Source organism: Crocodylus porosus, unplaced genomic scaffold, assembly GCF_001723895.1.
Source record: "Crocodylus porosus isolate Cpor-Errol unplaced genomic scaffold, CroPor_comp1, whole genome shotgun sequence".
NCBI classification, from domain to species: Eukaryota; Metazoa; Chordata; order Crocodylia; family Crocodylidae; genus Crocodylus; species Crocodylus porosus.
In genome coordinates, this window is record NW_017728947.1 from 37,543,711 (window position 1) to 37,558,120 (window position 14,410).

Below are 14,410 nucleotides of genomic sequence, written 5' to 3' on the forward strand. Positions count from 1 at the left end.
ATTGCAGGCTCATGTTCATCATGTGATCAATGATGACCCCCAAGTCTCTTTCTTCCATAGTGCTAGCTAGCGTAGCACTGCCGAGCCTATAAGCATGCTGCAGGTTTTTCCTCCCAAGGTGGAGAACCTTGCATTTTTCGGTGTTAAATACCATCAGGTTCTCATCTGCCCATTTGCAGAGCCTGGCCAGGTCAGCCTGGATCACCCTCCAGTCCTCAGGTGTGGATGCTTTGCCCCAAAGTTTGGTGTCATGGGCGAACTTGGCCAGTCCACTCCTGACTCCAATGTCCACATCATTAATGAAGATGTTGAACAGTATGGGTCCCAGGACAGAGCCTTGAGGTACCCCACTGGTCACAGGGCACCACAATGATTGTCTTCTGTCAATTACCACCATCTAGGTCCGACCACACAGCCAATTCCTCAGTCAGAGGATTGTGGTGGACCCAAGGCTACAATTGGCCAGTTTTTCCAAGAGATGTTCATGAGATACCAGATGGAAGGCTTTTTTGAAGTCAAGATATATGACATCAATCTCTTCTCCCTTGTCCAGGTGATAGCTCACCTGGTTGTAGAAGGTAATGAGATTGGTCAAGCGAGACCTACTTGCAACAAACCTGTGCTGGCTATCCCTCAGCATGTTGGCATTGGCCAGTCCATTAAGGATGTCCTCCTTAATAAAATTTCTAGGATTTGCGGGACAGAAGTCAGGCTGATGTTAGCCGGATCTACTTTCCTCCCTTTCTTGAAGATAGGCACCGCATTGGCCTTCCTCTAGTCTTTGGGTACTACATTAGAGCACCAGAAATTTTCAAAGTTCTGTGCCAGAGGCTGGGTATGATGCTCACCAGCTCCTTGAGTACCCTGGGGTGTAGATTGTCAGGGCCAGCTGACTTAAAGGTACCCAGCCTCTCAAGGTGTTCCTTCACAAGATCAGCATTAATTGAGGGTAGGGGATCTCCCTCACCCAGACCTCCCTGTCCCGTGGTAGGCATGGGACTGATGAAAGACCAATGCAAAATACCCATGTACTAGGTTGTGTGGATGCAACCATGTAATAGGTTGGCTCTTTCCTAGGTGTCAACTGTGACTTGCCCCATCTGGTTCAGCAGGAGTCCAATGTTGTCCTTGCTTTTCCTCCAGCTCCCCACATATCTGAAAAAGGACTTTTTATTGTCCTTGATGCTCAAAGGTATTTGGAGTTCAGTTGCAGCCTTGGCTTTCCTGGTTTGCTCCCTGCAGGACCAGACAAGTTCAGAATAATAGTCCTTGGAGTTGAATCCCATCCTCCATCTTTTGTAGGCCTTTCTTTTTAGCCTCAGGAGGTCTGCTAGATCCCTGGAGAGCCTGCACTTTTCTATCATGTATGAAGAAAACTAAAAGCACAGATCAACAGATATAAGTATTTAGAATTTATTTTTGCATGATGATAGAGACACTGGTAGGCTCCCAAATTGCTTTAACATTGTAAATATGCCAATAAAGCATTATCCAACTTATCACTCTCTCTCTCTCTCTGTCTAGATATGTGTGTGTGAGTGTGTGCGTGCACGTGTTTAAAGTGTTTTTTTGTTTTAAATGTGGAAGAACATGGATTTGGGGGTATTTTAAAAAATGGATTTGGGATGCTGCTGCAGCAGTCCAGCTGACACAAGGGGTAGTGTACTCGGGTATCAATTGGATGGGCCCCAAAAGCTCCAGAGAATGAGTAGCCCTGACCTGCTTGCCAGAGCAGTTTTTTTATGGATGGGGCCAGGACAGGGGAGCTTTTTATACTGCTGGGGACAGCACAGGTGCTGGCCCCAGGCTCTAGCTCCCCCCTGGCTGAAGATCCAGGAGGAGCCAGGCAGGGTTATTTTGGCCTAGGTTGCACAGTTTGCTCCACAGCAAAGTGCATGCCCCAGCATGTGCACTAAGGCAAAAAGCCCAGGCTTAAATATGCACCGCTTCTTTATGAGCTGCTGCAAGCCCACATGCTTGCATGTGTGGACGTGCCCTAAAATGCTATCCAAAGTTATAGTATTATAAAGCTAACAGGAAAAATGAGATCATAGAGGAGTCCTACAATCTAGATCAGTGACAAATGTATTCTATGAATTTAGGAGACATTGTTTTAATGGTATTTTTTGCAATAAATTAAAAATAGAATCTCCTTGGACAAAATATTCAGCTGATGTAAATGAATGAAGCTTGCCAAAGTGTCTTCAATAGGCAATGGTAAATAAGGGCTAGTATCCTAGGATCTCTAGTATAATTGCTGTGAAAGTTACAATTATTACTGATTAAAATGTTAAAGTTGTCAGAATCCAAAAAGTAAATATATGTTAAATGTTGACTTTTATATTCAGTAAATATCACTGAAATAATTAGGTTAATTCCATTCATCAACGACAGAAATATTGGACCTAATTTATTATTGTTAGAGGTGTTTTTTTTTTAATTGTTTTCAGTTATTAAACATCTTGTGATCTTAAGTGATAATCTAAAAATATCCTAGCCCAGTGAGACTTTTGTCTTAGAAGTATATTGCTAAGCTTGGAAAGTGGATACATCTAAAATGGCCACATTTCTTACCATTCATGTTAAGCATGGGGAGTGGGGGAGGAAGCAAACCTTACTTTTTAGTTTTACATTACAATATTTTATCCATCATTTTACATGTCAAATGTTAATAGTTGGTTAGAAAATGCTACATATCATTTAAATTTTTAACTTATCTAAACTTTTTTGTGACAATTATACATCTAGCCTATTTCATTATTCTTCTAAACTCCACTGCAGACTAGGTCCACTAAATGTTATTAGGAATTTCTAAAATGGACTAAATGAACTTGAGCTTGTAAGTTTAAGGGATAGGCTATTCTAGTACTATCTGGGATCCTACCCAGCAGGTTCCAAAGAGACTTGGGTCCAGATAATGCCTTCATTATAGTTTAAACAGCAACATCTTAGCTAAGCATAGATAATTCAACAGTAGCTTCTGAACTGGGATAAAAAAGTAATAGTAATGCATTTTTAGAAGAGGCAAAAAGCCAGTGAGGGTGTTGTCACATTTCAAAATTACGAATGGATTACGTAATTACTTGTCTTAGAAATCATGAAATAATGGGCTTACTTATTTAACTATGCACTAGGCAATTCAAGGAACAATCCTGACACTTTCTTGCTTCCTAGCATTCTGGGATTGTGTTTTTTTTCCCTTTTTCTTTCTAAATTCCTCCCTTGAAGGGATTGACATTTTTAAACTATTTTACTAAAGACCTAAAGTCTGGAGGAAAAAAAAAATCCCACAGTAAACACTTCTATCTATTCAAAAAGTAACAGAAAACAGTCTGCAAAGGACTAGGAGATCTGGAATCAAAGTTATCCTGATCTTAAAGATGTTAGGAAGGCTTTTTTTTAAGAATGATATGAAGGCATCTGGCCTTTGAAATCTTGAAAACCTCTACTTAAAAATTTACAGTTCTATAAAATATAGCTAGGCATTAACCTAATTTTTCAGATCTTATTCCCTCTTTTCTTTACATTCAGCTCACACACGGTAAGTCACCTCTGATCTGAATGCTTCACAACCTGACTGCTCTATCTGCCCCAATATCTTAAGGTAATGATTAACCTACATGCTCTCCAGAATGCAACAGAATTCACAAGCGTCCCTCTCCTGCTGAGCCTGCCTCTGTCTCTCTCTTTCTAGTAGGAACAGCCAGAGGAAACACTTTCCAAATGGAATGAACATGCTGCAGTCAGTTTGAACTCTTCTTACCCTCAGGTAAGAAACACCTTAAGTGAAAAGAAGGGGCTAGAAAATAAACTGAAGTAAATCAAGGTAGCTCCTTCAATTAACACTATTTGTACCCACTGATGATTAAAATAAAATGGGAGGTTTTCTCAATGACAGAGATGGCATAAGGAAGATAAAAAATTGAGCTTTTCTATTTCTTTGAAAGGTGACAAAAAACATTGCTCTGTAGTACTGCCTAAATGTCCATGCAGATGCACCTGCTTGTCTTCATGCTAAGATGCAACAGGTAAATTATGTGGCTAAGAATTGCACCCCCACCCTGCCTTCCTGTATGTCCCTGAAAGGCAAAGGCTGAACACTGCCTTCTCTCTGTGACTTTTCCTCACAGCTTTTTATCTGAGATTAGTCTCTGTGCTTGAGTAGCCCCCCTTGGCACTGTTGCAAGCAAAGCACTACTGCCTGCCAAGCTGCTGAATTAATCATTGGTGAGTGTAGTACCCCATCACTGAGGGCCTAGAGGCTCAAAATTAACATGAATACATTTTTATTTTGTGTGGTCCTGGCACTGAACAAAATTGCCGGTGTATGATCCTCTGCATCATTTTTTTTTAAATAACCTCACCATCCTACAATGGATAAATTTGTTATTGCTTTTTGGTTTGTACCAGTTGTTACTTTGCACCATTAGCCAAGAACCATGCCCCTAATTGGTCCCTCTTCCTTACTGAACAGACCATGGAGACAGAATGACTCTCCCACCCTTATGTCCACAGAACGGAAAAATAAAAATAAAGCATGATATGAAAATTTGCAGGACTACATACTGTGCCATGTCTGCTTCTGGGGAAAAGGAAAAGGGAGCTCAATTACCTTAGAAGAAAGGTCCCTCTTAGCAGTTCTGGTGCTTGTTTAGCACTAAGGCACTTTGGCTAATGGAAAATAAATAGATTTTTAAATGTGGCTTTGTTTTGCACCAAAACACAAAATGTGCTGTGTTTTTATAATGAAGTAATTAGAGAGTCACCTCATATAGTCAATAACCAGTGGTCATAGCACTCACATAGAATATGGGAGACCCATACTTAAGTGTCTGCTCTACTTGATTTTATAGCAGAAATATATTCATTATTCATTGGCCCCTAAAGAGACTTTAGTAGAGAAGAGACTAGAATGTGGGTCTTCTATAAATCAGAGTATTCTGACTTGAGGGGTGGGTCTCTCTTGCTCTGGGTTTGACCAAAAAATCCATCTTGAACTTGTAGAAATTTTCCTAATGAAGTTCTATGAAAATAACTTCCTAACACATATGGAGCATCATATGTCACCCTGTCACTGCATCCAATGAAGAATGTGATATTGCCTTCCAAGGAGCTCTAATGAACATTATATGAGTAAGCCATTAAAAAAAGAAATCTACCTTAGTGTTTAGCTTAGAAAATACATGCAGTTGGTATTTGCATGTCAGCTTTCTGATACTTAAACCAGATTCTATTCCACATATTAGCCTGTAAGTGGATTGAAGAACCCAATGTGTTTCTATTTCACCTTGCTCAAGTCCCTGAAAAACAGATGATGGCAAACGTCGGTGGGAGTCCTTCAACTTCTCACTTCATTTTTGTGACTCAATCTTAAGGAAAGGTAATTGTGTGTTAGAAAATAAATGCACTAATGGATTTTTGGCAACATGAAAGGGAAGAGTAGGACAGCACTCAGGTGCCTAAGCCCACTTACATACCTAAAAATAGAATTTGGATCTTAATATCTACATTTACATTTTTACTTTAGGATTTCTTTCTCCTACAATGTCAGTAATGTGGAACTATTTGCAATTACTTTGTTATCTGTCTTCACCTGCCATGAGATCCAGAATATATGGAGTATATTCCCTGAGGCCCCAAGTCAACTCAGTTCTCATTCACTGTATTATGCTCAGTGGGCATGTTTATATGTGCTTTAGTACTTTATTTATTTAGTACTGTAATTTAATACATTAGGAAGTACTAAATGATGGTGGTCAGTGGTGTGGTTATTTTTGGCTACTACATCATTGTAGTGATGCACTATAGCAAGGGAGTGCATTGCTACAGTGACATAGCTGCAGTGTTACCGTTTTTGCATGCGAATGCTACATCGCTATAGCACATAGCTACAGCAATGTAGCATCTCCTGTAGACACGTCCCCTATTTCTTAAGAATAGCTCAACAACTTGAAACTTAGTGCCCATTCTCCTTTTCTTTTAAGACACTCTGTATTAAACTCCCTGTGGCTCTTTCTACCCACGCTGTGCTATGTACCACTTGTCTGTTTTCCAGTTGGCCTTATTTGAATGTCCTTGAATTGTCCATTGACACTTATGTAATATGGGGACCATTATTTGCATGAGGATTACAATCATTTGGTTTATTAAAAGCTTATTCACTTACTCCTATTTCATTTCCCATAGGTTTCCATATAGTTATTAGCCATCCCAATCCTTCCTGCTGAAAACACTATGTGTGAAAAATGCACCAAATTTCCCTCTCTGTGTATTCCCATTTGTTCCTCTTATTCTCTGTAATGGGTTTCTTTAACAATTCTAGAGAACATTAGTGGCACTTTTGAAAATATTTTATATACAACTATTAATTCTTGTAAACCCTTTCCATTACAAATGGGAAATGATGATGTTTATGTACTTTCTATTTATTTCCACAGATTAAATTCCTCTTCAATAAGCTACCTTTATAAATTCACACTTCCCAATACATAGGAAACATCATATGTCACACTGTCACTGCATGCAATGAACAATAGTGATACTGCCTTCGAAGAAGCAATAATGAACATTATATCAGTAAGCAATTAAAAAAAGAAATCTACATTAGCCTTGCATTTTATTTTTCAATAAGCCTGCTGTAGTTATTGTTATGTGAAAAATATTGACTACTAAACATACTCTTAATTTTTGGAGTACTTCCTATTTCTGAAGAAAATTGATTCCAATTCTTCTAGACCAATCAGAAATATATTTACATATATTTAAACACAGGGTAAGATATTTGTTATCCTGATGATATGGTAAATTACTTTAATATTAGATTTTATTGTAATTTGAAATAGTCCTTTATCAAAAAGTCTTTGTCTCAAAGTGTTTACAATATAACTAGAAAAAGACTCATCAGAAAGACTGTTACCTTCTGTTCTACAAAGACAAAGAAGACAAAGATCTCATAACTTTCGTCACACTTTGTAGCACATATACAATTCAACATGAACAAAGACATAAGAATGCAGCTAAAAGAAATATGACTTGACCAAAATGATGCATGGAAGCTAGACAGGTTAATATTTGAAAATGAGGAGCACCTTCACCTTCAACAGACTGCAGTTGGATATACCGATGCTGAGAAAATGAGACCAAGTAATGCAGCAGACGTCATACAAGAAGTCTCTGGCAAAGGCAGAAATCTAATCCAAATCTCATGAGTTCCATTCTTCCAAACAGAGAACCTTTTAATAACAACAGCAACAACTATAATTATAATAACAGAACAATAATAATGATAATAGTTGTTGTTGTTATTACTCATGCCCTCGTGGGTCTGGGACAGACATTACAAAAACTTGCTTGACCCAAATCCGTTAAGTCTGGTACTACATTCAGCCAGGTTTATCTCAAACTGGTTTCAGCCATTTTCAAACTGGTTTATGTGCACTGAACATCTGTTCTGTTATAGTTTTGAACCAGTTTCTGATCACTTAAACCAGTTTATGTGTAACGTCTGTCCCTAGCCCTGATATTCTAGTCATGTGTAACTGTCAAACTGTGACAGTACTCATTCAACACATCTACTGTTGTATCAAATCCACTTCCTGCTATTCTCCTCCTACCAACCATGAATAGACACATCCTCAGTTCTTTTCCTGCTGCCATTTTTGCTCATACTTAGCCATGAATTATAGAATCACTTATTCCTCTATCGTTATTCCCCTTTGATTCCTTCTCCTACTCCCATGTTTATACCTGCCTTCCATACCCAGACTCATGGGAACTGACTGATCTTTATAGCTCAGGATAAACAATTGCATTTTGCAAGGGCAGATATGAAATGGTTTGTGCAAAATCACATGATGTGTCAGCAGCAGAACAGAATCCTTGGGTCAGAGTTGCACAAATTCCCTGTTTTTACCATTAGATAGCTCCTTCATTTGCGCTTTTTGCCAATTTAGTTTGTATTCTAAATAAAAAAATTCAATTACCACCTTGTTCTTTAATTTAACTTAGTGCCCCTGGATTTTCCTTAGTATTTAGAAGTTAGTATCTGAAAGAACAGCATTTCACCTCTGGGTCAGTGGTTCAATTCCAGCTTCGTCTGGTAATGTTTGTAAAGCACTTAGAAGATGAAGACTGCTAAATATAGCTGGTAAGTATTATAATTATTATTAGACAAAATTTGTTATAATCTAATAGCATTTTAGTTGCTTATACAAATTGATGGCTTCATTCCAGTACCTTGTAGATAGGTGGCATCATATAATAAAACCCATCATTGTAATTGGTATTCTTGCTGACATTCAAAACACCGGGGTCAGTGTCTGAATGGGCATTGCAGAATGAACCACTTTTTCAGTCTGTGGTATTGTTCCACCAGCACATTGATGAGTGTTAATGTGGGCAGTCACTCATCTTCAGTCTTTGTTCTGTACATGTTTTAAAGTCAGCGTTTCACTTTCAAGGGCTATGAATCCAACCATTTATATGTGTAAAATTTACTGTTCTTACTACTTAGTTCCATTTTTTTAGTCTTTACAGAATCTGAACCTGAGTTCCTGACTTACATCTATCTATCTATCTATCTATCTAGCTATCTATCTAGCTATCTAAATAGATATATAGACACACACACACTATATTTCACATTAAAGAAGATTCTCACTTCTAAAACAACAGAAATGTGATTTTAAAGCAACTTGGAAGTAAATGAACAATTAGTTTTACAGTTTTGACTCAAATTGCACCAAAATCATAATCAGATAACAAAAAAGTTAAAAATGCCAAAGGGCACAATATGTTGATCAGTGTAGTTTTATTCTTCAATAAAAGATCTTTCAAATGATAGGCATTTAATTAACCCGCTAAATCCATGTAAGGACCATTTGGAATATAAGTGTGGTTTTGTGATGAGCAAGGATCTGGGTTTTCTGTTTATTGTGGAAAAATATTTTTTTTCCTCATTTGAAAAGCAGATTTTTCTCTTTAAAGGGGAAAACCACGGAAAACCATGAGTTTATGCTTGCAGGTTGGCAGCATTCCAACCTGCAAGAACCTGCTTAGGATGATTGGAGGCAGGGGGTGCCAGGGTGATGGGAGCAGCCCCAGCAGCTGGATACAGGTACAACTATGGAGGGAAGGGGTTGGAGGACAGAGCTTGGGGACTGTCTGGGGGCTGGTGGGTGCCATGTAACTCTGTGTGTGTGGCAGGGATGTGTGGAGGGGATGGATGCGTGCAGGGACGGGTGCCTGCTGGCACTGACGGAGGGTGTTTTGGGCATTAGAGCTGCCATGGGGTGAGGGTGGGGGCTTCTGCCCCTCCAGTTTAAGGGAACCCTTCAGGGGTGGTGAGGAGCTCCATGGCTAGGCTAGCAGCATAGGAACTGGTGCCCATGCTCTCAGGGGCAGGGTGGCTGGGAGACCCTACCCAGGAGGAAGGCTGCATCCAGGCCACCTGGCACAGCACTGGAGCCCCAGCCCAGAATTGGGGGTACCACAAGCATCCCATCTTCTTCCCTCCAGCCCTCACTGGGGCTGGACTTGCTCCACTGCTGCCTGCATGAGTTAAAGCTCCCACAGCTGCTGTGCTCCAGCCCAGGAGGGATGGAGAAGCTGGGGGCCCCTTTGCCGGGGCCAAGAGAGGGAAGGGGCTGAAGGTCAGGAGTGATGGGCACCAGCAGGTCTGGGAGGGCTGTGGCTTGGGAGTGAAGGGCAGCAACTGGTGGAGGACTATGGGTCAGGAGTACAGGTCACTAGGAGGGCAGGGAGCTGTGTGTCATGAATGAGGGGCACCAGCAGCCCTGGGGGAGGGGCTGTGGCTTAGAAGTGAGGGACAATGGCTTGGGGATGGACAGAGTACTGACATATTGGGTCTTCTTAGTGCCACAAATCACATAAGTGAGCAGCCACAGATGGACCTACATCTTTTTAATTGAATGTGGCAGGGGAAGGTCTGATTTTCCATGAAAAAAAACCCCCCAAAATCAAATGCCAAAATATATAGGCATTTAGAATATATTTGATTATAATGATTGAGGGACTGGTAGGCTTCCAAGTTGCTTTAAAATCTTCTCTCCCCCTTCCACGCCATTTGCTAGCTGCAGGCTGGAAGCATGGGGTAGGGCAAAAGAGACACATCTGTGTCCCTGCATTAACCCCATCACTAAACACCCCATGATGTACACACAGACTTGACAATGAGCCTAGGAGAACCCCCACGAGCAGGTGCAGCCCCACAGATCCCAACCCTGGCTCCAGCACACCCACTCAAGGACCCCCACCCCCCACAAGCACACATAGCCCCATAGAGTTCAAGCATTAACCACTCCCCACCACATGCTGCCTGCCTGCAGCTAACAAATGATGCAGCAGGGGGAGGTGGGAATGCTAACTGATACCTGGCAGTCTAGTCGGGCTCCCCAAGGCTGCACCTACTCACAAGGGGCTCTCCTGGGCTCAGTTTAAGCTCTGTGTGTATATTTTCTGGTGCTTCATAGTGGGGTCTGTACAGGGACACAGATGCATCCTTTATCTCCCTCCCCATCTCATGCTGCCTGCCTGCAACTCACAACTGGTCAGAGGCAGGAGGCTTGGCTGTAGAAAGGGTCTGTACTGACTCAGCTTTGTGACAACTTGAGAGGGCAAGGCCTGCTGGGCACTTGGCTGGAGCAGCCATGTGGAGGCTGAGTGTTAGCAGGTCACCCTGCAGGAGGGGGGTGGGGGGCTAGCAGGAAGCTGCAAAGGAGCCTCAGATGCTGGCAGACAGCAACCTAACTTGAAATGATAGGGGAACTGGTACTGAAGGTTGGTGCACCAGTCTAACCTATATCGATTAAGTCTGAGTGCACATTGATCCAGGTCTATCTTAACCCAGGTTTTGTCATTTTTAGAGAGCAGTCTATTTCTGCCAAATTTCTGTTTGGTTGTGGGTTTAGACCAGATTCCGATCATTTAGACCAGTAAAAGTGTAACGTCTATATCTGGCCCTAGCCATAGGGTATGATCCTTTGCCCTTCTAAATCACTAAATCCCTGCCCCATTGCTTATAGGTCTCAATTAAATAAAGTATGTAACATATTATGCACATGTTTAAACAGATATTTAAAAGATGTGTTTATTAGGCTCAGATTTAAGTATGAGATTATACGCTTTGCTGAGTAGGGGCCTTCAATAAAGTCTTTTACTTTCAGTTTGTTGTGCCAGCTGGAAAAAGGTAGAAGGGAAAGGAAAATAGTAATTTGATCCTACAGTAGGAGGATTCCTAATGAGGTGCTCAATCCCTGAAGTATGTAGCACTACAAGAAAAGTTAAATAAATAAACAAGAAAAAATTATTTAACAAGAAAAGTTAAATAAATAAAATTAAAAGGATTATGTTGATAGCTCAGTCTGAGAATAGTGGTTTCTTCCCCTCACAGGGGTATATGGCCACTAGCACTATTTTTGTCTGCCTTAGCCATTCATGCAGCTTAAGTTTTAACTTGGAAGTTCCCAATTGTCTTGGTAACAATTGAATTGCTATCATCACATATCTCTATAACTACTGTACATAGGAATTATTTTAGTTCTATCTGGGCATCTTGGCAGCTGCTTAACAGCCAATAGCAAAAATAAAACAAAACTTTAATCCAGGAAATGAGAGAGGGAGAATTAGGCAGGCAGAAAGATGATAATTGGTCAGGGCAATGATGCAAAAAACCTGATATTTAAACTGGGCCAAGATATGGCTCATCTGAAAATGTAGAGATTTCTGCATATTTACATAGGTATTTTATATCCCAGGAAAACCCTGAATTAGGACTATTACAGCGTCTGACTTTTCAGTGTTTTGCCACCACTCCAGAATCCACAGGCCTGAGTGTGGGGTAACTAGGTTCCTATAGAGTGTATACGAAAAGATATCCCCTAACAATGGAATCCACAAATGTCAGCATAGTGACTGGACTGCCACAGAAAGGATTATGCCTTAAATAAAAATGTAGGTCCTGCCCTTCATTCCCTCGCCAAAAGTTTTGCTGGCAGATACTAAATGCCACTGCCAGGGTGTTTCTGGCAACTCCATATCATAAGGTATATCCTGGGAAGTTGCCAGCTTTCTGGGTAAGCTCACTGGCAAGAATGGAAGCATCTAATATTTAGGTACTCTCAAGGTTAGCCAGCAGCTAAACAGAGTTATGAGGATCTCACGTAAGCAAGATCATTCTTTGAATCTAGCCCACAGTTTGAAAATATGAAAGTAGGCAAGGTTCTTTGGTTAGATGTGATATCTTCTTTTAAACCAACTGAGTAGTTGGAAAAAAAGTTCTTTCCAAACTTTTTTCCAACTACTCAGTTGGTCTAATGAAACTTTGCCTACCTATGTCCTTAGACCAACGTGGCTACAACCAAAAACTCAGCAAAGTATGTAAGTGTTTTGTTTTTTTAGGCTACTTATATTACATTGTAAAACTCCACTAAGAAAATGCTTTTTCACATTGGCCGATACAAGAATTTCCCAAATGAGAGAGGAGATAAAGAAAATTGTAGTTTTAAATTAAGTTACTGAAAGGCTCACATGTTTATGTGTTCTTTTTGGTAAATATGCAGTAAAAATGTAGTATCATGGCCATCAAAGGCTTCATTGCTCTCTAATCTTTTAATAAATGTCCACCATAAATCTTAGCAGCAGATTATGCACATGCCAAATCCATTTATATTGTGGCTGTGTAGATTTAAAGACCAAAGATATTAAGTTAAGATAGTATCACTTAGCTAGTTATAAACAACAACAACATAACATAGAAATGTGAGATTTTCCATGAGCCTTTTGTTGTTTTTCAGGTCTCACAAACTCCAGTTCTGATTAGATCATATTGTAAACAGCACATTATTAAAAAGAACTTGCGTTTTTCCTATACAAACAAGCAGGGCCTCTCTCCACATTTAGATCTGGCTATCTCCCATCTTCCTTCCCTATTTCTGATACTTCATTGTGGTATTCTTACCTAAAAAATAGGAAGATATACCAAAAACTGAATTCCAAACTTTACTTCACAGACGCATCAATTTCCTAAGTGCTATTTCTGGCTTTGGTGGATCACTTATGATTGCAAAACACTTTACAAACATTAAGATCCCACCAAGTTAAATAATTTATTACTGATAGACTTAAACATAGGGTAGAACTGAGACACTTGGGGTGCAAGCCAATGAGTGTGCATGTGCATTTCCCTGGGGACAAATAACAGTGGTGTATAGTTGTGCTGCTGCTAGTTGTCCCTGGTGAATGCCCTTGCATGTATGCCTTTGCACACAGAAAATTGCCCTGGGTGGAGTAGGGGAGGCTGGGGACAACACCTGAACTCACCCCAGCAGCCTAGCTTGAGATCCTGGGAGCTTCCTGGAATTGCAGTGTTGGTGATCAGGGAGTGTGGAGCCTGGCTGGCAGCCAGCATGTTTCTGGTCAGCCAGGTCTTGTTTCAGGTGGTTCACTCTGCAGCCCTGTGTACTGCCCCACATTTTTCTGGCTCAGGTGTTTTAGATACTGAGATTCCTAGTATCTAATTCTGGCTCCATGGTGCAGCATGGAGAACCTCTTCACATGCACCGCATGTATTTTGCAGTGCCTCAAAAGGTTTGAGGTGCCACAGAGTGCACATTCTCACTTGCCTGGATGCAACCTTAGGGTGTGTCCAGATGAGCACACATGTGCCTCTTGCTCCATCTCAAAGCCCTTTGAGACAGGGCAAGAAGCACCTGTGGGAACAAAAAAATGGATACCCAGGTGTATAAAACACCCAAAGTTTAAAAAAGCAGGCAACCGGAGGCTGGGTCCTTCACGGAGTTGCTCTGGCTGCTCTGGCTTGCCCTGGTGCTGAACACACAGGATGAACATCAGGGCTCCAGTTCCATAAGGAAGGGGTTGGGTGGGCTAGAGGAGGAGGGAGGGGATTATGGGGGAGACCCTGCTGGCCCCACCTGTTCCCCCAGCCCCCCCAGCCCTTTTTTTCTCTTTTTTTCTTTAAAGTGATGGGGCCGGGGTGCAAGTGGGAGGTGGGGTAAGGCAGGGCAGCCATTAGGGGCCCTGGGGAAGTGGGGGGTGCTGCTGGGTGGAGCAGCCATCGGGGGCTGCAGCAGCTGGTGGGGGATGGGACCAGGTGGGGAAGCAATCGTGGGGCTGGGGTGAGTCATGTGAGCCTCACAGAGGGTGTGGTAGTCCCTGCGGGGCTTATCTGAACCCTGTTGGGGGGCTGTACTCCTGTATGGGGACTAAATCCCCTGTTGGTGGGGCAGCAAAATATATATTCATATATTCATGAATACATTAAACATGTATTTAGAGTTTACTTTATTATGATAAGAGACATGCTTTAAGACTCTAGATATATCAGTAAAATATTCTCCAACTGATCACTGTCTCTGTCTCATTCTCTCTCTCT

General features: G+C 41.2%; 1 long non-coding RNA gene across 1 annotated transcript; it reads left to right on the plus strand.

Annotated features, from left to right (window-relative positions):
• Window positions 1-3,504: 3,504 nt before the first annotated feature.
• Window positions 3,505-7,274, plus strand: LOC109320964. The gene is made up of 3 exons (XR_002103902.1): window positions 3,505-3,604; window positions 3,695-3,769; window positions 6,438-7,274. It is a non-coding gene; the product is annotated as an uncharacterized LOC109320964 (long non-coding RNA).
• Window positions 7,275-14,410: the final 7,136 nt, after the last annotated feature.